The 27035-nt window shown below is 36.7% G+C and overlaps 1 protein-coding gene across 5 annotated transcripts in view; it reads left to right on the forward strand.

Moving 5' to 3' along the window:
* Nucleotides 1-27035, forward strand: part of ZNF407 (zinc finger protein 407) — a 332095-nt gene that overhangs the window by 270870 nt on the left and 34190 nt on the right. The gene's annotated exons all lie outside the window — the stretch shown is intronic.

The following is a 27035-nucleotide window of genomic DNA, read 5'->3' on the forward strand; positions in this document are numbered from 1 at the left end:
AAGGTCTCCCCTGAGCCTGTTCTTCTCAGGCTAAACATCCCAGCTCCTTCAGTTGCTCCTCATCAGTCTTGTGTTTCAGACCCTTCAGCAACCTTGTTGCCCTTCTCCAGACACACCCCAGCATCTCAACATTCTTCCTAAACTGAGGGGCCCAGAACTGGACACAGCACTCAAGGTGTGACCTCACTGGTGCTGAGTACAGGGGCCAGTCACTGCCCTGGTCCTATTGGCCACACTCTTGCTGATCCAGGCCAGGATGCCATTGGCCTTCTTGGCCACCTGGGCACACTGCTGGCTCATGTTCAGCCTCTGTCAAACAGCACCCCAGGTCCCTTTCTGCCTGGCTGCTGTCCAGGCACTCTGTCCCCAGCCTGTAGTACTGCACGGGATTGTTGTGGCCAAAGTGCACAGATGTTCTTAAGATGTTCTTAAGGTCAATACTGCAGAGATGTGCCCTTTTGCAACAAGGGTCTGTTCCAAGTCAGAACATCAGTCCTAGATGAGAAATAACATATGAAATATTTTCTACAGTTTTCAGGTTTTAGTCTGCTTGTAGGTTTTAAAGCTGTCCTGTTAGACATAGTTCAATTATGCTGTCCCCTTAAAAGGAAGTGATTGTTTGAGCTGCTGCTAGTTGTTTAAAATGTGAACCTTAAACTGAGAATAGGAAAGCTATTCTTTTGGGAGTTTTTGTAGTTGCATGTGGACAAAATTAAGCACTTAATTATTAATAGATTTGATTGGAATGGTAAAAATTCTCACTGGTTGAGAGAAATTTCATTTGAGTTAACTTTAGCACATGATGCTTTTGTTGTTGTTGCTGTGGTCAAGTTAGTGGCTCCTGATGCAACTTGACCTGTAGAAGTGGTCACTAGAACACTACTATGCAGAAAAATATATTTTTGTTCTCAAAAGTAAGCAGTCTGATTGTAATACTGGTGGTATATTCCTTTGTTGTGTTGTGGATAGGACGCAGCTCTTTTAGATATGTTTGATATTTGCCTAATACCTTCATGTTTTAGGTGAGATCTCAGCTCAATATAGAGGAGTAACGTATTTTATTTGGCACATATATATGAATTAACAAATGGCTTTTTGCTGGAGTTTAACTTTTAATTGTAGAGCTTTTTTTGTGGGCAAATTACCTGTGCTTTATGAATTGTACACTGCTGTAACTTTCTTTAAGAGGGTAATACATATCATTAAGTGAGTGAAATAAGATGGGTTGGCATTAAACTCAGATTGGAGCTTTCCAACAGTAGCAGCGCAGCTTCAGAAGATTGTAATCTTAAAATTCTTAGCTTCTAAGAGCACTATTGTGAACACTTTGTACAAAAAAACCCCTTAATTCTTCCAAGTAAAAAAATCTAATAATTTTGGTAAATGATCATGTGGCGATTATTAAACTAATATGTAATTAGCATTTTCTAATGACAATCATAATCTTGACAAATGCTTTCACTCATTTTTTTCTGATCATTAAAGATTAAAAGCACTGATTTTTGTTAACTGAGGCCCTTGGCTGTTCATCAGTGGTGCAATTCAACCTAATACTCCAGTAGCTAGTAATCAGACAGTTGACTATTAAGTGAAGGAAATTTTATCATTGTCTTTATGAATATCATCTTTATTTCTTGTCTAACAGAATAGGTAGACAGAACCGTAAGAACCTCTAACTGATATATATTCACCCCTTTTTTTAAAAATGGTGAATTACATCAGGTTTTTTATGCTTTATATACTCAAAATTCAACCAATACTTTGACAATAGTATGATCTTCAAATTTTTTCAAGCACAAGTTTTTTGTGTGGGTTTTTTTTTAAGTTGAACCAGAAGTAGGTTTCAATTTTCTCAATATCTGTATTTGTTATTGCCTCTAAAAGCTTTGATTTTCTTTGAGGGGATGTTGTAGGTTTTTTCTGTGTTAAAATGTGTAATTTCTTCTCTTCAGAAGCAACATACTTGCTATTATGAATTCCTGTGGATAGCCGTTACCTATGATATTTTACCTGAGAGCTTGATTCTACAAATTGGTAGTTAACTTACATCAGATATACTGAACGTGGCCTATCTAAATGTTCTCCTATGTGCAGGAAACACATGCTGTAATCAGTGCTGATGTTCATATCCTCTTGTTTTCCTTTGAAATTCCTTGTATTTTTGACCTATGCCGTCACAGAGATACTCCTCTCATTCTTAGCTCTCTGCAGCAACTCTGCAGCTGCTCAGATCTCTGTCTCACTTCACTGAAACACACCCAGAATTCATGGCCCCTCTGCAGCCTAACTCCTTTTTCAGGCTTGTTTGTCCAGCAGAGTCTTGTTTTCAGTTCTTTTCCCTGAGGTTGAAATGGAGCTATTTTATATTTACAGAATGTGAAAGATAAAACAAGCATGCAAAAAGTATAGCAGTGTAGTACATTGTATCAAAATATTTCTGTGTTTGTTTACTTTAGATGTTTGAGTTTATGCAGAGATAAACTGACTTCAAAAATATAGGACAGATGATCAGAAATGTGGATAAGGACAGCATGTTCCTCTGCTTTATTTAGCACTGAGCATATTAATGGGTGCTCAATAAATGGTAATGGTTTTGGAGACATGATGATTGATGTTTCCTGGATCAAAACATAGAGGTTTTGTTTAAGAACAGCCCAGCTGGCAGAGTGATCCTCTTTTGAAACTGTTTGTGATCAAAATATGTCAGAGCTGTATCTATAAAATACAGTAGGCAAGACTTTTTGTCAGTGGATTGGTTAATTTATTTTAACAGTAAACTATCAACTGTATCTTTGATTATTCATCCCTCCTGTCACACCATATTCCTATCAGTAAGTTAGAGTGCTGCTCTTTTTCTGCTTTCCAGATTTTGTTTCTCATGTTGTGAACATACTGCTCTCAAAAAAGGGCTATATATTTTTGGAGTAAGAACACAAGAACACAATACAAGATACTAAAAAGAGAGAATTACATATTTATTTGTGTACAGAATTGCACCATACACATACTTTGGACAGCCAGTATCGAGGAACAGAAAACTATCACCTGTCTTTTAAGGAAGCCATCAGTGTAACTCGTGTGGTGCCATCATCCCTGGTCAGAGCACATCTCGGTGTGACTGGCATAACCAGAAACTCCAAGATCAGAAAATTAACATGTCTCTTACTTTGTCACCTCAGTTGGTTGTTCCTCTTAAAGAAGCAATGCTTTTTGGCTTTGAGTTAAGAGGGGATGGCTTCCAGATTAATGGCTTCTAGGATACTTAGCACAGGCACTGAGCAAAGCCAATTAAAGCCATCCTTGATATTTTCATGGTTGAAGTAGTAAATGGGAATTCAGAAACAAGGCAGGCAAATTTAGCTTTCTTTTCTCTCACCCTTTTTCTGGAGGCCACCTCTTTCACTTCCACTTCTCTCTCCACCCAGCCCTTTTATCATCCTTAAGGAAAATAAATCAGTTGTAGTATCCTTTCTGACCTTTCAGTTTGTCATGTATCTTTTTCTTTGGGTTTTTAAAGCTCTTCGGATATTCTCAAGAGTAAAGTAAAAAATTTTAAGGAAAAACTCACAAAGTTGATTGCACTTTAAAAAAAATAGGAATTAACTTCAAATGTTGGGAGCATATTTGCCAGATAAATTGCATGAAATGTTTTCACCTATTTCATTTGGAAACTTTGTATTTATAAATTTGTATTAAAACGATTATTTTAAGTAAAGCATGAAAAAATCTATTGTTAAGGAGTCTTTAAAAAGCTGAATCTCTTCATGGGATAGATATGTAAATATCCAGAGTACACAATTCTTATTGTATTGATGTGTGGCAACAAGAACCTCATGAACTGGGTTTATTGACAAAATAGACTGCAACAGCTCCGAAGAGTGGCTCATTGTGTCTGAATGCATTTACGCAGCTTTAATTCCTGAATTAATTATACAATATACTATAAAGCTACAAAGAAAAAGCCATTAAAGTCATCTGTGTCAAAGGAAATTTGTACATTGAGGAGTAGATTGTGGCATATAGCCACAGCTGCAAGTCTGGGTTGTATGGGGAGATTGTCTGCCCAAAACAGAGTTGTTCTACAACCCTCTGGTTACAGTGAAGGCAACAAGAGTGTTTGTATTGCCAGCTTACATGTTGTTGCACAGCTGGTCTGGGTGGTAGTTTCTGATCTCTGTTACTTGCATTTAAGGTTACTGAATTTCTCACTTCCCTCAAAAATGAAAACAAGGATCTGTTCTTACTTAAGTATTTGAGTCTAGAAACTTGGGACATGAAACCCTTTAAATATCTGAGCTAACACAATTTATGAAAAGATTGCAATGGTAGCACTGTAGTGTTGCAGACATAATTAAGAAGAATGACTCTTCCCGATCGAGACAACCCCATTGCCCCTTTTTCTGCCCATTTCTAACAATAGTTGTAAAGATATTTTACAGAGCTGGAGCTGTGCTTACTCCCTGCATACTCCCATCTGCTTTTTGCTTTTTTTAGTAGTTCAACTGAGGCACTGATCTTTTAATGACTACTCAGTGAGGAAAAACTTGTTTATCCTCTTGAAATGCCTGTGCACCTCATTAAAAAATCTGGTTCCTAATGGCAGCTATATGGCTGAAATTTCGTCATGTGTTGCTTTTTATGAGATGTGGGCATTTGGAAAAAAAAAAAAAAAAAAGTAATTTCTCACAGAGAAATTCTGAGGACAGTGATCTTTGAGGGCAGAGTTTCATGCCAGCAACATACAAAACAAGTAGCTGAAGCCAGGGCCTGAATACATTTACTGCAAAGAAATCGTGAAAAAATCCTCTCCCCAGTGGCAATAAAGCACCTTTTGATCTGTATTTCTGAAGCTGTGCTGTTCATTGTTGCCTTCTTTTGTTCTGCTTCTGCCTCCTTTTTCCCCGACAAGCCTGTTTGCTTTAGCCTGCCTGTTTGGTGCTTTGCAGAGCATCTCTGTAGAGAGGGATTTCATAGCACATAGGTTTATGTGCCTTGTAAAAATTCCTCGCAAATACTGTTCTGTCATTACTTAGCAGGAGTACAGCACTTTTGCTGCATGGTGCTCTTGACTGAAGGCATAAGTGGTGTATAGGCCCCTGGATAGTTCCTTTGTGCTGAAGCAAATTTGACTTAAGATTTTTACTTAAAACAAGGATAATCATGTTTGCATGTGGCACAGTTTCTTTGGCAGCCTCAGCACCTCAGCCATTTTTTATGCTCCCGCTCTTTTTTTATTGTTATTATAGCAGTTGTCCAAACATACAATCACGTGGTATAATCTGTCTGGAAATTCTAATTCTGATGAGAGCAGAGGTGGGAAGAAGGAGGTGGCAAATTGAAGGTTTCATTATTTTAAATTCAGCTTTTGCTTCAGTCTTCTCAGTGTTCCAGAATCCTCCACTGCGATCACGTTACTGGGACGTATAAGTGGTCTCAGAGATAAAAAACTCGAAACCAGTATTAAGTCAATTTAATATTTGTGTGTCGTGGGTTTCATTGTAAATCACTCCAAAGCTGAGCATGCCAGTTTAACCCACAATGTGTTCAAATTAGCTCGGAGCCTTTTAACTGCAGTGGCACTAGCAGATCTCACTTAAATATTGTAAAATATTATTATTTGACTGGTGCTTCTTTAAAATAGGCTATTTATTATATATGCTGAATATTATACCAAATACAGCTTTTGCAGAATTTCAACCTTGTGGCCAGGGACACGGAATGGAAAACATTGACTGTTAAATAACATACAAATTAACTATCCAGAAGTTTAACTCAAGGAACAGATTAATAAAGCTGTCAAAACTGCCTATCCTCCTAAATATTATAAATAATTATTATCTTACCATGTTACTATAACCCAGTAGAGACTTGGTGATATCAGCATAAATGATTTTATCTAGTATTTTTCTTTTCAAGATAAATCCAAAGGTGTTAAGATCACATTGGTTTTATGGTCATATTTGATATATGATAATATCATCTATGTCTGCAGAATTTATGATATTAATATGAGGAGAATGGTGGGAATATTATTATGGGTCACACAGAATTACAGATCCCAATAATAGTACACCTAAAAAAAGAAAAACTGTCAGCTGTAGTGTAGTGTCAGCACCCATCTTTTCAAGCTGTTGTAGCTCACATTACAAAGAAGGCCATTTTAGCTAGGAGCATAACAATCTCATTGTATTAATCATTTTCTGTGTTTAAGCAATATGAGGATGTCTGCTTTCGGTGACAGAAATAAAATCCTTGAAGGAAACAGTCTGTGAAATAAACTCTGAAGGGACAGTGAGACTGCCTCTCTTTACTCCCCGTGGCCTAATTAAAGAGTGGAAAAGCCACCATAAAAGAAATTAAATTTAAAAAGACAGATTAGCAACAGGAAGGGTGTGGCAGCAACTGATGTCTGTATGGTGTTCCATTTGCAAGTATCATGAAGAGTGGTTGTGCTAAGAAGCAAAGTAGGGAGTAGGGAGATCCATCATCAGATCATGGATTTTTAAAAAATATTATCACTTTTGGCAATGACAGGATTCTCTAGTCTGTATTTTCTTTTTGTATTTTCTTTTCTAGTCTAGTATTTTCTTTTTGCAATCCTCTGCAGCAATGTAACACCAAGAGAAAAAAAGCCCTACATTCCCAGGTGTGCTATTCTGCTGGTAACATTTCATTAATAGAAAGTATAATGAATAAACAATTTCTAACCAAGCTTTTTAAGATGCATATACATGCCTATACACATATTCCCAAATATAAGTATTAGCATTGGACCCAGTCCTTTGCTGGATGATGTTTTGGTTTTTTTTCTTAAATTGCTGGGGTTTGTACTGAGATGCTCTGTATTGCCAGAAACAATTCAGCCATTGCTTATCCCTTTGAAAATAAGAGGCGTTCAACTGCTATGATCTGTTGAACTCATAAATTATTGACTTTACTTGGGTAATAATATGTGGTTTTTCCTGTCTGTGACTGATATATGACAGCACAATATTACTGGAAGAGTGTGAACTATCCAAGAACTACAGTTACTTTGAAGGTAGGAAATAACTGTAGGAGAATGGCTACGACTGTTCTGTCTGGTGCAGTGTAATGTTCTCCATCTTCACACCTTTGCTGTTTGGTATAATTCATTTTTGTGCATGGTTTATGTTCACACTAACCTACTGGTAATGTTGACGCTGCTGGTGAAACAGCGTCACTGGGAATCAGTGTCCGAGGTCCTCCTCTCTTTTGGTTAGATTTCCTCCTTTTCCATTAGGAGCCCTTCCCTTGCAGAGAAAAATACATCAATTGTTTGGTAAGCTTTTCTTTCACTCTTGTTTTATCTCAAAAGTCATGGGATGTGTTCTTCACCTAAGAGTATTTTTTATCCAACAGAGTGTACGTAAGTCCAGGTCCAAGCAGTGTGCCTTAGTTTACTCTCTAAGCCAAGAAGAATACTACAGAGCTGTTTTTTCTCTCCAGAGAAACAATGTGTACAAATATTTTACCCAGGTTAACTTCAATGCCTTTTTTGGCACTTAGAGGCAGCTGTTTAGGAGTGCACCATGAAGATGAGCCATAGCTGTGTGAGGCACCACAAAACTTACGACTCATTAGTCATTAAGAAATGAGTCAAAATAAAATTAACAGAGAAGCACACAAAAAAATTATCAAGCTCCAGAGGATAACTCAGTCACAAAGCTCAGATGCTAAGTTCTCAAGTTAGGAATCAACTGTCAGCCCCCAGAACCTCCAGTCTCCTCTCTCAGTCACTGGAACACTTCTCCAACATGCCCCAAGTTGACCAGGGGAAATATCCATAGGAGCAGTCTGATGTATGGCTTTTTCTGCTCAATTTCTGCCTTGTTGATTCAAGAAAACTGATAAAAGTGTTTCCCAAGTTGTTGCTGTAGCTACAGGTGCTCCCTTTCACAGAACCAATGGCCATTGAGCCAATGCTCATGAGGAGGGACAATGGGCGAGAGGTTTCTTTGTTCCTTCATTCTGCCCCAGTATTCTCGGAAGGCAATGTTCTATGTTGCTTTACACTGCCCAGTCTGTATCAAGCATGGACTGTGCTTCACCCTATGTTATGCAAATATCAGATCTCAAGCTATAGAGAAAATTTGGAAAAACTGCACCCTGACGCTTCTGTGTAGGCCAGACAAATTACCCAAGCTCACAGAGAAAACAGGACACATTGCTTGAGGTATGGTATCGTGAAAAAATTCCCTTTATGTGCCTTTTGTCATTAGAATTTATGTCTCGGAGACAAGTCTTCCCAGAGACTTGCCTACAACATTTAGCCTTGCACTACCTTGAGTAGCATTTGTCTTTCAGACAAACTCCAGCCAGTCAGGATTGAAAGCCACAGCACAGAATGGACTTCACAGTTTTAATTCTTAAGGCAGTAAATGTTAAAACAAAAATACTGGGTGGATAGAATTATTTTCTGTTGTTTCTTTTAAACAGGAAAAGAATATTAGATATTTCATCAGCATGTTAGGGCTCAGAATACATTCACTACGTTTCTGAAAGCTACCATCACCTTTCACTCTTACTGTATGCTAATTTTTCTGTTACTGAATAAATGCTATTGCACAGAGTTTTGATGATTCTGTGTGCAGGTGAATACTAGGATTTGGGGAATGAGTAAAGGCTGCTTGGTGATAATACATGTAGAAAAATATATGAGTGAAAAAGCAGTTGCTTCTTTATGAGTAGTGGTATATATGGCTGTATGCTCATTGCATTAATATCTATCACATGTAGGTTTATATTAGAAAGCATGATACTTCAGAGTTTATGCATGTGTGTTTCTTACTGTTATGGTTGTGATTTTCATGCATCCCAAAAGACAGGCCTATTTTGTACGTATTATGCTTTTCTGTGCTTTGTTATTGCCAGAAGCTTGAAATCAATACTGCTTTTTCTTTTTGATAATTAAAAGGATGGTTTATCTTTATATGGATCTTTAATTTTAATAAGCTAATAATTCTGATTTTAGCTACTATTATCTTAATAGCTAAGCCTTCTTAAATGTTTTTATCGTAATTCCTTTGGATAGTGTTGCCATTTTTTCAGCCTGCGTTGAATCCTTGCTCTATAGTGACGTCTGCTGGAAATGGCAAACTGGAATGTTCAAGGGCATATTTAAGCTTTTCAGTTCAGGGTTGCCTTTATCCTTTTCCATGTGTGAAGTATGGACTGTATAGAAGAGCAACATCACATTTTCTCCTTCCCTAACAGGTGTTGTTTCTGCACTGGACTTGGTAGAATTTGGGCTTTATCTTGTGGCAAGCATGTATTTTTTGCCTTGCAACACATTCCAGCAGTGTAATTTTTGACACTTCTTCTATTCTTGTCATAAAAGTTGATAGTTAGAAGTCATTAGGTTCTGAGAAATAAGTATTTATGCTTCCTATCAGATCCATACTGAGGTGCTCAGATTCAATTATGACTTTTTACTGACAGTCCTGACACCAATATTTAAGCAATTATAGAGGAGTTAATAAAAGAAATTTATGCCTTTAATCTGACATTCAGAATTAGGTAATATTTACTTTATATGTCCAAAAAGGTATAACATTCAAAATAGACACCAAACATTTTGCATTAGAGCTAAGAAAGGAAAGTAATGAGCCCATTCTTAAGTGAATTCAAAAAGCAATCTGATTTTAGTTCTTGCAATGCAGAGCAAATAAAATAAAAACTATCGTACTTTATTTACTAACCGATGAATTGAATTGTCCGCCTTTTATTACAGATATAAAGCAAAGACTATGAAGAGGCAATCATTTTTGCAGCTATCAGACTTTCAGTAACATATCTCTTGTGGCTTAAATAACAGATACTTTAAGTGTTTTTCCATTACCTTCGTGTAAATGAAAAATGCATAAAATATTTTAACAAGGCAAAGTAATCCAAGGAGATTGTTATTTTGTGTTACAAATTAGGTTATTTCTGTCATAAAATTAAAGGAAAAAAAATCAACGCAAGGACATTTCAGCTTAATATCATTTACCAGAAGGAACATGTAACAGATTTAATGAGCTAGCAGGTCACCTGAATCCAGCTGTTTCCGACCAGCTTTATGAAACGGAGAATGCAGCTAACGGTGGGAGGTAAGCATTATTACAAGCTCTCAAGGAGTTACGAAATCGATTTCTGCTTGAATGAATTAATTTAGATTATCAATTTATAACCAGCTACACGAATCCCATCAACTCAACAATTCAGTGAATGATCAGGCTCAGCCCTTGCAAGAGCTTAACAATTAGAGAGCTCTGTAGTTATCTCTTGTCCTACGGTGTTGCTAACAAAGTTCCTTAGTTTGACAGAAAGAGAAGGAAAATGTTTGCTTAAGGACATTGCAGGAGTGAAACACATCCTTGGTGAGGGAGAAGAGCAGTTACCGTAGAGCAACTGTGTTCTTGTGTCTTTCCTTCCTAGAAATTCTTCCAAAGGTAACTGAAATGGAGTGGTTCTTTTTCACTAGCAAAAAATCATGACCAGTGCAGGGAAGAGGCCAAACCATCTAATTTCAATCACATACTTACAAAGAAGAAAACAAAGGATAGGATGTGAAAACTAAAACTTGCAACTCTCACGCTCTCTAAAAGTTTATACTGGTAGTGCTATTAAAAATGTCTTGCCTTTTTGCTGGAATGTAACAATGTAGTTCCTCTTCCTCCACATTCTAGTGCAGTCATTAACACCTGTGAAAAGACAATATAAATTGCTGCTAGTCAGAATGTTGCTGTTTTATTTTGCACAAGTGTTAAATGGCTACTCAGGATGCAAGTCATTGATGACTCAGACTGTTCATCTTTTAGTCTTTGACTTGTCTCCTTCTTGTAATATTGCAAAATGGTTATGAGTAGAAGAATATTTGCTATGTGTCAGTTACTGCTGTCTCCTGAAGTATAAAATACAGTGGTTACTCTTCCTTGCCTGTTCAGTCAGTTTTGGCACCATCCTCCCTGTCCTGGAAGATAAGAGTGGTACAGTAAGTACAGCACTTCATTAGCAGCATATGATTTATCACGGGAACATTAAACTTAAATAAGTAATTGTGTTTATAAATATCCTTTAACAGGAGCTGGGATTCTAGGTTTAGTAATACACGTCAGTGGTGAAGTGTAAAAAAGTGATCAGCTGTTGGGTCATAAAGCCTTATTGTTGCCTGAAAATAATCTCAAATTATTACATTTAGGGCTGAGGAAAATCAATAGGATTATATTGTTCTTCTTCCAAAAGGCACATTTGCAGCGCAGTGTTCAAAGAGTAATAGGCATGATGGCTTCTGTTAGGGACAAAATGAGTTGCACCTACGTCATGTGGAAAGTATACCACTAAAAAGACTTCAGATTCCTGACAGTTTTAAACCACTAACAAAAATTGTTAAATAGCTCTGTTGCCCTTATGCTGTAAGAAAATGGAAGGGTTTTAAGTACTGGAAATGCATCTTCTGGACAAATTGGATATGCTCATATGGGCTACCAGGTTTTTGTTTTTTGGTTTTTTTTTGTTTTTTTTTTCCACTTGACTTGGCTGTAAACAGCCTTCTCTAAAATGTCTCTGGGCACACAAAAATTGAAGACAACAATGCAAACCTATTCTAGTGGAACACTTAAAAATTATGAGAAATCCTTTTTTTGTAGATATTTCTGTAAGGTTAGCTCTAATTTGGCAATCAAATTATTGCCTTGTTCCTCATTATTTATTATTATTTTAGCAAAGTTTTATGCTAGCACTTAGAGAAGTTGGTGACTGTGAGATGGTAGAATTTAATAGTCTCTGATTTCCTGGGACAGGCATTGTACAGTCCTGTAAGAAGCATTAGTCCACCCTGTGGAGCTCAGCCAGAGAATTTGTCCAGGCTACACATAGGTTTTCAAGATCCATAAACTGACCCTGCCATAGGTTAACTGAGTGCATGGGAATTGTCAGCCCATCAAACAGTAACGGAACTCATCTGGGATGATCTTTTTTTCCATCTGTAACAATCACAGCAGGTACCATACCTTTTAGAAAATAAGATTTTAAGTAGACAAGTCACTGATGAGAGTGAACCTGTAAGTTTTTACATGTATGCCTAGTGCCTTACACACTTTCCTGACCAGCAGCTCTAAAACCAAATTCAGTGGATGAGACAATGCTGCATTGGATGGACATTTGGGATATTTATTGCTGAAGACACTGGGCTTTACAAAAGTAACTCTTCGTGTCAGCATGTTTTGCTGTCCTGCATGCAATACTGGAAACAATGTAATCCTGGCAGCACTGTACCTCTGCCTTTACAGTGTGATTTTTCCACAGATATCTATGCTTCTGCCACCACACTCTTTCCAGTACCCAAGACAGTTCCTTCAAAGCTAATTCCAGTGTCGGTGTGATCTCCTCTACTATGATGGTTGAGTCTGAAGGGACAGCTAAATAAATCTCTCACTGTGAGCTTTCATTGAAGAAATTCTTTCTCTCAGATTTGGATAGTTTGTCCCTGGAGCGCGCTATCATTCATGGATGGGCAGCTGAAAATTAACAGGATTCAGAGGCTCAGTGACTTCCCAAATGTCAGTCTTTCACATCCAGGAGCTATTGGGCTGAGATGAACCTGCAACTTTTCCTTTGAGGGGAGAACCTCTTGCCAGGTGCCTTGTGAGTCTCCCTTACTTCTTTAAGCCCATAATCATTTAGTAGATGAACTGCAGAGCAAATCCATCACGAGGTGGGATCTATTGCACAGCCTAGAAACAGGGCCTTTTTTTGTCTGTGTGTTTGGTCAAGTAGTTGTAGCTATCGTTTCAAGCACAGTTTGTTTTTGTTGAGCTAAGTTTTTAGATATGTCGCAATAATGTCACCACTTATTGCACTGTGGAGAGTTTTAACTAGGGAAAAATTTAAGTCTCTTTAAACTGTTGCAAGGAAGGCCCTGTTAGTGTTTCTCTCAGTGGTGTGCATGTGGTTCCCATGGTGGGACGTGCCTTGGCGACAAGGCAGGAGTGTGTTACAGGTGAACAGCTTGTGTCCCAAGTACAAAAGCCCTGTGAGACACACCCTGGCTCTGGGGGTCACTGTGGGTGTTTCTGCATCATGATCCTGGGAAGAGAAGTGCTGCACCGAGGTACATGAGCAGCTGCAGGGAGAGATGGATTAGCAGAGATATTCCTGCAGAGCTGGGGACAGCAGGAGAGGCAAAAGGGGTAGTATAGCATGGTGAGGAAAGGGCTGGTACCAAAAAGGTTCAAAATATTAATGTCAAGTTCAGCCACATCTCAGGCAGGATGCACTGTGATTGTGTAGTGTTTGTGAAACAACCAGCAGAAAAACTAACACTGCTGAAATTAATTATTATGGCTAAACAAGGTGTAGGGCTGTCACCTTCAGAAAGCTAAATGCTTTTTGCACAGAGTGCTTGGGCCTATTAGCAAAAATGATGGTCTTTTCTTTAAGACTTGCTATGATCCTTTGCAAACAAAACAGGTTGTAGTAAATAAACTCTGTTTCAGGAGTTTTACTTCCTTATTATCAAAGTTCATGAGATTTTCAACTAACTTTCTGGTCAGAAAAGATATTAATAGCCTTGTTGTGTGAGGATTTTCCTTAGCATAGTTTCAGAAAGGTGCAAACATATTAATCAGAAGTGATTATTTGTTTAATTATGCCAGAAAATGTTGGTAAGCTTTTGGATTTTCTAATTTAGTCCAGTGCAATTTTTTTTTCGTTATTTTCATAACTCTAGATATAATCAACGGTAATATTTCAAACATGTGTTTCCATTTTATTTTATGTTGGCAAAGCCTTTGATTGCAGTCCCCAGTGCTTACCTTAACTACACCTCATAGAAGCTGTAAATGCACCTCTCCTCAGCTGCATTGCAGCTAGAGACAGCGTCTGGCAGCAGCCTAGGATGGGCAAATGACCTCAAAATCCTGAGGGCCTATAGCAGCGGTGTTCCACATTATTGATAGTAGCAGAGATATTGACAGTCTGTGCTTGGAAGGAAAATAGGAGTTTGATATGACATATTGTGTGTCTCAGCAAGACTCATAAATAATTTTGACAAGTTTTTGTATGCATGGGAAAGTCCTTGATTCAGCCTCCCATAAAAATAAACTTCTATTATGGAATGTATTTGTCAAGTGGCTGTGTGATGGATGGAGCTGCGTTTACCCCTTGGCAGTTCGATGAGTTTTAGATGCACAGCTTACCAGAGAGGATTTACGGGCAGTACAGAAATAATTATTCAGTATGAAATACATAATTCCTGTACCTGGATTTTCATTTTTTATTATATTTTGTTTCTGTTGCATTTCTGGTCTTTAAGACAAAAGGCCTTACCATTTTACTTGGAGCTGTTGAATGCATGTAGTTTTTTGTTTGGAGAAACTCGTTCCTTTCCCAAATTTGGCTTGTATTTAGTTAATTGAATGTAAGCTTTTAGCAAATTAGGCAAAACCAGACAAGTTTGCATCTGACAATTTTTATTTTTACCACTGAAAACTCTCTTGAAAGGATTTCTTAAGCTTCTAGTGGGGAAAAAATTAACAAAACATATAAAATTTAAATTCTTATGATAGCTATTGCTCATATTATTGCTCTTATTGTCCTTTTTTCTTTCTTTTTTTTTCCTTTTTTTTAATTTTTGTTTTTTTAACCAAGTAGTATGCTCACATGAAGAGGTCACACTTTTCTGACATTGAACCCAGAGCACCTGGCACATTTGTTCCATTCTTCCTTAAGTCTCCTCCCTGAACTCTTTCTCCCCCTTTTTTCTTTTTTTTTTTTTTTCCCCACAGTAGTCTTGCTTTTCTGTCAGGGCTGCCTTCATTTCTCCTCTTACCTCTGTCATTTCTGCCAGTTCATTACTCACTCCTTTCACCTGTTCTGTTTTTACTCATTTCACTTTTTCTTTAGACTTTCTCTCTTTTTTTTTCTATTCCTCTCCTCCTGATTGAATGTTCTTCCTGCTGTTAATAGTTTCTCCAGCCTTTCTCCTTTACTTTCTTCCTACTCCTCAGTCCATTTCTTCTTACCTTTTTTCCTCTTTGTTCTCACCGTTATTTCACATTCTAGCCCATTTTTACACAGTTACTTTATGACTTTCTTTACTTTTTCAGTCCCTTCCCTCTCTATTACTTATCACTCCTAACAGTCATATTTTCTTCCCGGTTTGCAACTTCTGACCATGACCTTCTGACAGATACCAGTTGTTCTGTGTTCCCAAAATGTCTTCCCTGTTTGAAATTTCACAAAGTTGTGAAACTGAAACTTTTTTAGTCTTTACAGGACTATCCAGTTTTGTATAGTTCCCATATCCATAGTTGAGGAATCACACTGTCCTAACTTGCCAGGAAAAAAAGTGTAGTCCTGAATGTGTTAACAAAGCTTACTATTGTAAAAGGCTCCAAAGAGTGCTAATTTTTAAAACAACTTTCAGCATATAGTATAGCATATAATGGATCAGGTTAAGAGATCCCACTCGTCACAGGCAGTAATTACTGTGAACAGAGGATTTCTAAAGAAATAGCAAACTGTTTTTAAATGTGGAATGTTTATTTTAAGACTTCATGCCATTTACTATAGCTTTTAGATATGGCAAATTAGAATTCCTGTTCTTCATTTAAACACATTCTGAGATTTGTGTAGAGCAATTTGAATGTAAAAAATGTGCCTGCTCAAACAGTCTGTGGAAATAAGACAGTGTGTTAATCCTTGCAACTAGCACCTGGATTCTAAAAATTGGTCACAATTAGAGTTGTGCTAGCCTCATACATATGGGCACCTGGCTGGGCTGCTCACACAGCTCACGTGCTTGGATTTGAGCTGCCCTCCAAGCTGCCACTGACTCTCCAGTGCCTCCTCTGGCTTGTCTGACCCAGGTGGACCTTTCAAATAGCCTTCAACATCCTCAGATACCACCAGTGGGCAGCTGAGCTGATTCATTTCTGTTTGTCTGCATGCAAAATAATGTTACAAATTTCTTCTAATATATTAGGATTTAGCTCAAGTTAGGAGCAGGGAGTCAGCAGCAATGTCACTTGGGATGTGTTAATAAAACTTTGTCGAACAACTAAATAGCAGGTGCCTGCAAGCAGTTGCATCCTCTGACTGTCTGCCATTCTCCCATACAGGCAATACCATATGGGGCATCCTGTAATTTTGACTCTTTACCTTCTACTGCAAATTGTCCACAAAAAGCCTATTTTTAGTATTTATTTCTAAATCCTGTTTGCTAATGGACAGCATCTCCCCAGCAAAACTGAATTGTTACTATTGCTGTTCTAGATAACACATGTAAACAGAAGGAAGGACTTGGTCTGCTACAGCTAATTATGCCACTGCAAAAATCTGCCTGTGGTGGAAGCCAGGCAGTTGTGAATTAATTAGCACTCATGGATTCATGTTTATGCTGTGTGGTCTCACGCAGGTCAGAGCATTTCATGCTCAAGAGCTGAGAGCTAGAGCAGTAACTGTTCCTCATTTTCCTGCCATCTCTACTGGGAAGAACATCTACTGAGGAGAAGGGAAATTTGCTTTCAGTTAGATTGGGGACCATAAGTGATAGAATCTCCTTTTTCTTTGTCATCCCATAAGGGTATTTTAAATAGTTGCTAGGCTTACTGAGATATCACTGTTTGGTCCATGATAGCTGAAGGTCTGTCTGTACTTCCATTGTAAACTTCCTTAATAGGGAAGAATTAATCACCTACCTGTTACAAGTATTTTTGGCCTAAATCTTATTTATGAAATCCTCCTCTAAAAGCAGAAATATTTATAGAATGCTTTTCAATTTTTTTTCTGCAACCAATTTCTCTGGAATTTGGATGCTAAAATAAAAAATGTAATATTTTTATAGTTGTATGTACTTTTATTTCTCTGAATGTCATGGAAAGAGGTGAAGGATGGGGGGACAGGTAACTGTAAATCTGTAAATGATTATGTAAATGTGCATTTATGGATTGTTTTTTGCTTTATTTTGGGGAGTTTGAGGGACAGGCTGCTGCCTGTTAAGTATTTATGAATGTCTCTTTTGAACGTCCCTTCCTTCTTCTCCAAACCTGCTGCCTCATTCGCAAATTCTTTGAACAAAACTCTGTTAATCTTTCTCATAGAGCTCTGTATTATCAGTGTTGTATTAACATGATGCTTTCTAATAAGTATCAAGCAATTTCTCAATGTGCAGTTCTGTGTCAGAGATTTCTATTACTAATATCTTCAGGCAACTTCATTTCAATCCATGTTGTGCTTCAAGGATCTGTCGAAGTGCACTTCAATGCATCTGAAAACATCCTCAAAATAGAACAACATGGATTGAATTTGAGGGGCCTGGAAGCAAACCAGAGGGGACAATAACAGCTTAGTAAAAGTCTTATTTTTCTCTTGTCTTGCTTTCTTTTTTATGCCACCGTTAAACACAGGAAGTTGAACAACAATTAAATATGGTGGCCTGCTGTAGCAGTGTGGCAATCTCCCTGGAAGAAATAGCATTCACAAGTCTGAAGGATAAACTGATGGTTGTTTCTGAACCTATGTGGCGGTCCTCCTCTGGTACTCTGATTTCAAAGGGTGAAACTGGAAGTGTTCTTGCTGATTTTTAAGCCCTCTATCTGCATATACAAACCCCATTTTATTTATTCAGCAAAATTAGTGTTTGTAAGTGTATTGAGTGGAGATGTGGGATAGGAGTTTCTCAGCAGTGTACCTGTTACAGACTAGCTTTCAGTTTTCATGTACTCCTTCTCTTACAAGGATATACAAAAGAATAAAAAGCTGCTTTCCTTCTCTTTTTTTTACTGCAAAATGTAAGATGAGTAGCAGTGATGGTTGCTTCCAAAGAATCATTTTAAGTGATTTTCTGTTAAAAAATAAAAGTTTTTATAGGACAATGGATGAATATTCTTCTCAAAAACTGACAAAATGCTGTGGAGCCTGTTTGTGTTATTAGACGCAAATTAAAAGTAATAGCTTTGAAAGTATGTGCATGGCATTTAATTTGGCATTTAAGGCCAAAATTCTGTGCATGAATGTACTACTGCTTTGCTGGGTGGCAGTAGGTGTCCTCGTAGGTGACAGTTTTGTAGATAAAAGATGATCAGGGTTCAAGCCTGGGATCATTCTGTAGGCATGGGGACTGCATTATTTCTCTAAACCTAAGGAGATTTCTAGTTAGTTTGTGTATTTCAGAGAAAAAGTTCTGAAAATAAACTATTAGTGTAATTGATAACATGATATCTGGCTCAATTTCAAGAGACTTTGAAAGACAACTTGAGGGAACTGATAATGCAATCACCACAGGGAGCCACCAATACCCAATGATTTTAGTTATTTATCATATATAACAATTAGTATAACAGTTTCTGTAATCTAAGGATATAATGTGATCATAGTAGCTATCTCACTTGTGACCAAAGTGCATGAAAAAGGGGAATGTACTATTTACTAATATGTACTCAAGAGATATCTATTTCATTTTAGAGAGTAGGTCTGTTTAAAAGAGGCAGGAGAGCAGGCTATTTATTAATAGAATAAAGTCCAATCACATTTAAAAGAATTTGATTTAAAAACATGTTAATATTATATTACTTTTTCTGTATGTTTGCCAGATTTCTTAATGGAAAGCCCCTTTAGACTGTTTGTTTATTCCAGTGGCACATGGTTAAACAGCCCTTGAATAATGCTGGTGTGTAAGAGGGGCCGTCACTTTGGAGAGTACCCACATACTGTAGGTTGCACTGTCTTTCAGTCAGTCTAGGAGCAAGGCAAAGGACACTTTCCTCCCCATTCATCAGGGTGCCACCCTAAATACCTCATTTTAAATTAAAGAAGTAGATCACTGATGCTTTATTTATTTCTGTATTAAATACAGTAAAAGAGGTAGAGAGAATATGGACTGCTTTGTTAATGAATATTTTCAAGTTGTGGGTGGAGCTGAAAGTGCTAATATCTTCAGTAGGTAAAAACTTAGAGCAATTTTTTTCAGGTGTACCTAGGAAATCTGCTTCTAAGTAGTGTAAAATATGGTGTACTGGAATTTTCACTTCAGGTCAAAAGTTATGCCTTAAAGGTTTATTTTGAGTAGGCTTTGCCAGTATCAACTGAACAGATTTACCAGTGGTGGTGGCTTGTGAGTGATTCTATACAGTGAAGTGTCTAACTGGAAGAACTAGAACCTAAATTAGGTACTACTTAGGCTGTCTTCACTAAAGAAGGATTTAAAACCTGTTTTCGGATCTGGTGGGCATTTGTTAGGTATTCATATGGAGATATAGATGTTTAGAAGTCCCTTTTTATTCAAGATCAAATTTGGCTCTGCCAGCTGCAGTTTAGAGGTAAAAAAAGTCGTGAAAAATATTCAGTTGTTCATGACTAAGAGGGGAAAAAAGTAATTTTGTAAAGCTGTGATTTTGTTATAAACCAGAACCTAAAGCCTGAGTGACAGTTCAAAAGATTTCAGTTTTATTGTTGTGTGAGGCTTGCCCCTAACCATCCCAAAATCAGAACATTGACTCTTTAGCCCAACTTTGCCTGAAGAGATACAGACTTGAATTTGGATTCCAAGGGGTTTTGTTGCCTTCTGTATTTTTCCATTGTCCTTCAGCCAAGCTCAACAAGACCAAACTTGACTTTCTTAACATCATGTCTGAGGTAAAAATCTAGAAAATCACCACAAAAAAGAAAGAAGCTGACTCAAGAAACTTCATGTACCTTCTCTAGACATCAGACAAAAGAGAAGAAAAAAACCCATAAAGTCATTCTTTGCCCTGAAGCTGAGTTTATTCAAATATAATGCATGTTACCGTTGTTAAACTTTGAAAAACAGTAATTGCAAAAGTTGAAGTCATTCATTTTACAACATAAGCTTTGTTCTGTTGAATGGGACTATGGTTTAGACATATACATGTAAATTTTGGCATACAAACTTCACATCCTTAAGGATTTTTTCCAGTATGAAGATAAAGAAAAAAATAATCAGAAGTTACAGACAATAATTGTAGAATATCCTGAGCTGAAAGAGATCCACAAGGATAATCAAGTCCATCTCTTAAGTGAAATCAGCATGTAGGAGATCTGAAGTGGATCAGAAATCAAGTCCTGAGGCAAATAGAACTGAAGAGAGTAAATGAATTTCAACAACTGTTAATACTGACTGTAAGATACTTTCTTCAAAACCATGTTTCTTTAGGGTGGTTTTGAGCAGGCCTAACCATGAACTGCATTCTAACACTGAATGGAGTCTTAGTCATCCCAAGTTTCTCTCTTGACTTGAAAAGGACTGAATCTAAGTCTGAATACCACTGGCTGTGAATATCATAATTTCCCGTTATGAAATTTGTTCATTGATGACTGAAATGCGAAGTCATCATTGCACAATATTTTATTGTAGTTTTTTTTTTTTTTCTCTGTTCACACCTATGGAGAGACATTATAGTTTTGAACTTTTTTTTTCCTTTTTGTGCCATGATTTCTTCTTTTTTATGCTTTTCAGAAAGCATGTGTTGTTTATTTAGTTGAGAGACTATGTATTGTAAAAGGATTAACTAGTTAATTGCTTTTTTCTAGTGTAGTTTTTTAAAATTCCAATGTTTAAAATAGGTGATAATGTTTTTGCTTTGAAAGTTTCCATGTTTACTGAAACTATAGGGATACAAGTAATTTTATAATCTTAATGTTTTCTATCTGTGGAAAAATTTCCTTTGTCCATCTTTTTTGATATATTTCCCATGCATTGGTCTTCATTTTGTGCATTTTCTAATCTGTAATAGTCCAAATTTCCTTTCAGTCCTACATTATAATGTATGAACATGATTATAGGTATTGTGTTACAGGAAGGGTGTTGTTTTTGTAAGTGTCATGATTGTTATTAATGATATTTCAACAGAACAAGATTTTATACAATAAATTTTGCTTCATAAAAGACTTTAGAACTTCATTAGTTTGACTGTGGAATCTGCAAAGAGGTGAATTTCAGTAATTTAGCTCTGTTTTCTAATCTTTCTTTACAGTCTCAAATGTGTGTGTATTTTTTAACCGTACATAGTATATACATGCAAATTTCCAACATCCTGCTGCATCTGAATTGCATTTTTATTTTAGCTTGTTTTTTTAAATAATGATGATTTTCTACTCTTGATCTCACATGGCAAAAAAATAGCTGGCATGGATTTTATCAGACTTTCCAAAGAGCATCAGCAGGCAGGCACCAGTCATGGAAAATCACAGACAGCATGAAGAAAAATTAGAAAATGAAAACAGGATATAACTGAAACCAGACTATCAAACTTCTCGACAAATAGACACTAGGTTATAGTATAGCAGTTTATTCAGGAACCAGATGGCAAGGAAACCTTTTTATGCTATGTGATGGGACATACCTTCCCAAGCCAATTACAGAATTAAATTATCATGTAGAATGCAGTTTAGATAGTCAGATTTCAGTCTTCTCTTAAGCTTTGTGTGAGCTTTATCTGACCTGCAAAGTGACTAATTTTTTAAAGCAATTAAAAAAAAAAAAAGGTTGGGGCTGCACAAAGGTCTTTTAATCATCTGTGATGCTCTTAGACAGAGTGTCCTAGAAAGCATGGATTTACAGATATCACTGCTAGCTAAATAGAAGGTAATCACAAAAGAGGAAAGATGGAAAGAACTTCAGAGAGTCCTTCAGATACCCTGGACTTCATGCATCCCATTTTTGGTTTGTTTCATTCCTTTTTTGAAACTCCTCTACAATTCATCTCAGACTAGAACTGGCATGTTTCTCTTTTCCTTTACTTCACTTTCTACTGAAGGATCACAATTATCTCCTCACTGTATGGGGAATTTGATTGCTTGTGTTTATTTAATCTCTCCTTTCTCCACCCTCTCTGTTTTTTCTCCTTACTCTTCATGATCATATAATGTACAGTGTGTAATTAAATTAGTGTAAACCTAATTTAAAGCAAGTGAAGTGCACCTGTGTTCTGGGATTAACTCTAGTGCACATAGGTACAGTTCCCTGTAACTAGGTGAATTGAGATATAGAACTTTCTGATAAACAGAAGAACATAGCAAGAGACCAATTCTTTGAGTATTTACAAAAAGAATTTTAAATTCAGCCTCAGCGTTCTTTCTCATATTACATTTCTTGGAGTCCCTTATACCGCTTTCCTTCAAGAAACATACTGGTTTTCCTATTCAAATTTTTACTTCATCTCTTTTTTTCTCATTTTCTCCCCTTTTCCTTTCTTGTCTCTTTTAAAGCAAGTCCAAAGAGGAAGTTGGACTAGTAGTTCATATTTTATGCCTTAGCCTGTGACTTTATTATTTGGGTACCAAAGCAAGTTGTTCTGTACAATATTAAATTGGTAGAATCTGGTTTTAAAGTGGAACAACCCAAGAATTTCTTTCTTTACAAGCGGGGTTTTATTTTTTCTTTTGCAGCATTTTTTTCCAAGTGCAAAAATTGAAGTCTATAAATGTATTAAGTTTTGTTAATATTCTCAGTAGTTACTGAGAAAATTACTAGGCATAGTTTTGTATTTGTTTTCTTTGGTTCTCCTTGATTTATTTAGTTTAAGTTTCAAATACTTTAATGGTTATTTGTTCACCTATTCTAATACTAGGAGGTCAAACTCATGGCTGAAACAGTAATTTTCACCTCTTACTTGCAAATAATTCCCTCTAAAATACATAAAATAAATTTGAGACTGATTCAGAGCCCTGAATCTGAACCTCTTAAATTTCCAGGACTTGGATTTCTTACCTATGTCCAAATTTCACAAATGACACCTATTTCCATTAGATAGTAAAATCAGGAAGGAAAAAATACTTTACCTAAATATTCTCTGATTGCATATTTCAGTCCCTATTCTGTGTCTGTAACTAATCCTAGATCAAAAGGTTTTGAACAATTTACATGCAAACATGAACAGGAAAACATTGCTTCAGTACTCTTCCAGCCATTTATTCCAGCCATCTTTTAAATAAGTAATAAGTTTTAAAAATGGTAAAAATGGTTAGCTGGTAGTTCCTGCCACACATCTTTCCCAAAATTCATTTCAGTCCAGCTGGTAATCATGAGTTGAGTTTGGATTTGTTTTGGGATTTTGTTCTTCTATTTTACCTATTGATGGAATGAGGAAAGGAGAGGTTGCATGACATAAGCAGTGACCATGGTGTGAGTAAGTGTCAGAACTAAGATCTACTTGAGCTGCTTTCTTTTTGGGTCTTGCACCAAGCAAGGCTTCAAAGGTTTGACATCATAACTGATGGAAGTGATTGCTTGTGCATTTTTTACCTTTTTTTTTTTTCCCCCCACTCAATCCAGATTGCAATGTAAGTGTGTGGCATATAATTGTTGTTTTTTGTATTCATATTCAGATTCATTGTGGTCTTACAAATGGTGTTTACATGAATCTGTGAAAGAGCAAAACATCGTGGACTTTTAAAATAGAAATATTAGGCAATAAATAGTATAGCTGAAAAATCAATAATAAAATGTAGGTAGCTTTTACTGCTAATTTAATTAAGTCTGTATCATGTGTAGAATTGCATATAGACACATAGGTAGAGCTGCTTACCTGTATTGAAATGTAACTCTCATATACCACTTGAAAATGAGCTGACATGGAACTTGCTATAAAAAATGAAATATTCTAAGATATCCAATATATCTGTGAATAAATGAGATGTGCAGAAATAAAAAGGGAAAAAACAACTTCAAGTTGTCTAAAGAATTACATGAAGATAATAGAGAGTTTTTGGTTTTTTTCCTTATTGATTATTCCCAGAACTTAAGGTTTCACAGTTAGATTGACAAGTGAGTTATTTGCCCATACCTAGTGACTGACAACAGATAATGGAAAGGCTTTTACCATGATATAACAGCAGAGAATAATTTCTAATTTACTACTATAGTTCTCATCAAAAGTACCCCAGCAAAAACAGTAGATTTATCACTTCAATTACTGGAATTTCACATTTAGTTTAAAGAGACATGTTTCTGTAATGTGACAGGCTTTACAGATTCTGAACTTCTTCAGACATTTCAGCTATCAGAGTAATCAGGAAAAGATATAAATGAAAGCAATTGTTTTAGTTTTATAACTTTCAGTGCTGTCTACTGGCAAGAAACGAAACAGGCCATAAACTGATGGTCTTTGCCAAGTCTATAAAAGGGGAAAAAAAGACATTCCATATCAGTCTTTTTTACTTTTTTTAAATCAACTGTCTGATCCTGGATGAGAATAATGTTAAAATAGTATTCAATTAATATCAACAAATTAACTTTTATGTCTGTATTTTTTAAACTAGCTGCCTAGTGATAATAAAATGTTGTTTACCTCAAAATGTATTGAGTATATTTTTAATACATTTATTCATATCGCTTCTGTCCAGCTTGTGTGCCTCAAGCTATGAGAGGGAACCAAAAGATTAAAAAAAAGGCTAACATAAAAAACAGTCAACAGTCATAGGCTTCTGTACTCTAAAAAAAGGCCATGTGAATGATTTTAAAACTGATTAAAACTATCCTAACGGGTAGTGTTTTCTACTTTTGGGGAAGATTAATTGTTTACTGCTTTTTTTGAGGAGCGTATCTTTAGTTTTCATAATTCACCCCCAACTTGGTTGTTCTCAGCTTGGGAAATAGGAAGTGCCACATGTAACTGGGGATGCTGGGACACTTCTTAAACCCAAATCTGCATATCATCAATGTGTCCCAGCCTCATGTCAGGGAATATCTGGTCACGAATGTCCTCCCATGTGCCTCTTTTCATTTGCTTTCTAGAGTACTCTGATTTCTTGTTCAAGGACAACCTTTGCTTGTAAACTGATGGGGAGTTCTGGATTCTCCCCAGAGTGGGTCCCAGGTCAGAGCACTGAGGAACGAAATGCTGGTGTGAGGGTTTGTGTCATGGTACCCTCCAATCAGTCAGGTTAAATGCAGTAAACAAATCTTAGTGGAGTGCTATGCTGTACTTTCCATTTTATGGCAAGATAAATCAGTGCACCACAGGACATTTGCAGCACAGGAGATTTGGATCTGTCTCTAGAGAAATAGCCTTTATCCTAACATTATGGTTATGCAGACAGGCATACCAGTTCTCCCCAAACTTTCCCTTTTGCAGACAACCCTTGGCAATCCCTCCCAAGTAAAAGGCATTGAAGGAGGCTTTTATGAAGGATCCCTACCAGAGAAAGTCGGCACATTTTCATGTGGGATTCCTAGTCCTTCTGCAAAGAGTAATTTCTCTCTTAAGTACCATCTTACTCAGAGGTGTTCCTGCCTCCTCCTCCCAGACTAGAGAGCAGGAGGGTAGGACTGGGAATCAAAAGCACATGGCTTGAGTGCACACCGCAGAAGATTGGCACTGGTGTGCCAGGTCAGGCATGCTCTGCTGTGTTACCCACACAAAAGTGCTAGAACAGCAAAGCACCATAATAAAACCTCACAAACTAGAGAAAGCAGTAGGGATTTTCCCACAGCTGTTCCAGAATTCATAAATAAGTTCACACAATTATGATATTTGGTATAAATGAAATGCTATCACACATGGTGCCTCTGATGGTCTGATGATTGCTAGGGTGCAGCTTGTATCACAGAGCATGCATTTACTGGCAAAAGGGGAGATTATCTATTCTATCATATGTCAAAGGGATCTTATTTGGGATTTGCTGTAGTAGAGCAGTGTAGTAGTTAAGCCAGCTCTACAATTTTATTGCCTGTTACAGCTGAATTTTCAAGAAATGCTGTGATTTAGATCACAGAAAGGAAGTATCTAAGTGCTGTATATGGTGTCAGCCGTGCATAAGTGATTGAGCACATCTGTTAATGGGGTACAATACTTGAGTGATAATGTTTATGAGGAGTTCTTTTAGGGTGAATAACCTAGCTGCTGGTTGAATGCCTGTTTGGATTGGTTTTATATCTGGTGATTTAAAGTAGATCTAAATAAGTTTGTCACATATTCCAGATTTGTTTGTTTGTTTATTTACTCTTACAGAGGCCAGGGAAGAAGTTTTAATTAGTTCTGTGCCACTGAAGTTCTAAACTCTAACCTTAAGAACGAAGTAAAGGGACTGTAAAATCCCAAGATGGCAGCCCCAAATGAACCTGCAGCTCTTCAATGGTTAATATAGATTCTTGCTTCCAAAACTGAAGGTAGCAGTATTTTGGCACATGATTAGCATTTTATTTATAATATTTATAAAGTAGTATTTCAGACAGCTTAGCAGCAGAAATGCTAAGCCTAAGTTAAATTTAGGATAAGTGTTTTCTTTAGATTTTTTTTTCAAATAATTTCATCTCACAGTCATGTAGAATGGCAGATGTTTGCAAATCTTGGTGTAAAATTGATTGAAATATTTTAAGAAAACTGAAATAATGTCAGTGCAAAATTTATTTTACCAAGTGCAGATGTAAGACATCAAGTTCTCAGACTGATGGCAGAATTAACAAAAAACACCATCTGGTTCAATAATTATCTGAGAATACCCATATTCTTGGATTTGTTTTAATACCACTTAGTTCCCAGCTTTATTTTATCAGTGTTTGCACACCAATGAGACTAGATTGTGCAAAATGAAGACTACATCCATCTGATCATTTTTAAAAAACAACGTGTTTTTGCATGAATAATGAATCTTTGAATTGTTACTAAACAAGCAAATTATTTGCGTATGTGTCACATCGGTTATCAAGTTTGCACATGTGACAGCTTCAACAGCCGTCACATAAAATGCATAGAGCTTGTAACCATATGTTTTTGCTTGACAAAAAGCTAAAACATAAGATCAATTTTCAATATGGGATGCACAAATTAACACTTTAAAATGCTCCACAAATTTGGCAAAATACGCAGAAATAGCACGTTTCTAGATATTAACTGATATCTTTGGATTCGACCTTAAGGTATTCAGTCATTTTGATTAAAAGACTGATTTCTCATAAAACCACAGTCTGTTGGAGGCGCAAAGCCAATGACATTTGAGCATTCATATATTTTCATAAACTTTGAACAATGTCAGTGAGACACCTCTTCAATCTTAGCCACACAACAGCAGGGTAT

This window comes from Chamaea fasciata, unplaced genomic scaffold (genome assembly GCF_029207755.1).
Source record: "Chamaea fasciata isolate MVZ Bird 193981 ecotype frontalis unplaced genomic scaffold, bChaFas1.0.hap1 SCAF_1, whole genome shotgun sequence".
Taxonomy (NCBI): Eukaryota; Metazoa; Chordata; class Aves; order Passeriformes; family Sylviidae; genus Chamaea; species Chamaea fasciata.